Source organism: Pholcus phalangioides, unplaced genomic scaffold, assembly GCF_987345545.1.
Source record: "Pholcus phalangioides strain wild (caught in Gottingen) unplaced genomic scaffold, Ppha-v1.0 ptg000039l_1, whole genome shotgun sequence".
Taxonomy (NCBI): Eukaryota; Metazoa; Arthropoda; class Arachnida; order Araneae; family Pholcidae; genus Pholcus; species Pholcus phalangioides.
Window position 1 is genome coordinate 1,268,363 of NW_028301625.1, and position 1,335 is coordinate 1,269,697.

The window sequence follows — 1,335 nt, forward strand, 5'->3', positions numbered from 1 at the left end:
TCCAACAGTGGTTAAAATTCCTCTGTTGCCTGAATTGTTTACAGTGATAAATAAACGTTTTTCATATATGGATATAAGTGACAATTTTAAAATATACAGGCACCGATCTAACGGCAGTATTCACCAACACAGTTTAAACTGCAATCGCAGGTGAAAGAATTGAAGATCGCAACGGATTCGTTAAATTGAGGATTTTAACCAATCCGTGTCGATCGCTGATCGTTTAACTTGCAATTGTAGTTTAAACTGTGTTGGTGAATACGGCCGTGAGTCTGTTATCAATTTGCTGACGCTAACAATTTCTTTGTTTTTGCTTCTTTTAGAAATTTTTGTCTCTGCTGGATTTCCCATGAAACTGGGCAATTATGGGCTATTATGGATATTTGCTTTTGATTCCCCCCCCCGTTTTGTATGGTTTGTGTTAATAAATTCTAATAAATTTTGCCCTTTATCTTCGGTGCGACGCGGTGGATGGCTGTGATGGCATTTGACATCTTGGGATCGATTACAGACACAATACTCATTTTCAAATTGTCGATATTTTCCTCTGGTGTCTCAGACAATGCATGTATTTCGATGTTGTATCTTCTTGAGTATTGTTGCAGACCCTCAATTTCATTTTACAGTTTTGTGATTTCGGTTTTCAAAAATGAGTTTTTGGATATTATTTCCTAGAGTTTGTTTTGGAGGTTAGCTATTTGAATTTGATATCGATGGTTTTGCTCTGTCAATGTTAGGAACTGAGTAGAAATTACGATTTTAGTGCCGTGATTTGGTTTTCGAAAGCCTTATTGATTATACAAGGATGACGTCACTCTCCGCTATCGTACGAAGGTTTTTAACAACTGAATATTGCGAAGATATATTTTTGGAAAGAGAGAAAATTCAACTGCCCCTACGGGGAATCGAACCCACGTCCTTTCACTTTCCGGGTGAACGCCCTAGACCACTAGACTACAGAGGCACCGAATCTCTCAATCTTTCCTTGGAGCTCGTGTACACTGAAAGGGACCGTACATGGACGGCCAGACCAGACTCAGGCCAAGCTCACAACTGCTGACGCTGCCACCAGATGGCGACTTATACAAGGATGACGTCACTCTCCGCTATCGTACGAAGGTTTTAACAACTGGATATTGCGAAGATATATTTTTGGAAAGAGAGAAAATTCAACTGCCCCTGCGGGTCATCCTTGTATAAGTCGCCATCTGGTGGCAGCGTCAGCAGTTGTGAGCTTGGCCTGACCGTCCATGTACTGTCCCTTTCAGTGTACACGAGCTCCAAGGAAAGATTGAGAGATTCGGTGCCTCTGTGGTCTAGGGCGTTCACCCGGAA

The 1,335-nt window shown here is 41.5% G+C and overlaps 1 non-coding gene across 1 annotated transcript; it reads right to left on the bottom strand.

The window, feature by feature from the left end:
- Positions 1-890: 890 nt before the first annotated feature.
- TRNAS-GGA (transfer RNA serine (anticodon GGA)) lies at positions 891-964 on the bottom strand. The gene has a single exon. It is a non-coding gene; the product is annotated as a tRNA-Ser (tRNA).
- Between the last annotated feature and the right edge of the window lie 371 nt (positions 965-1,335).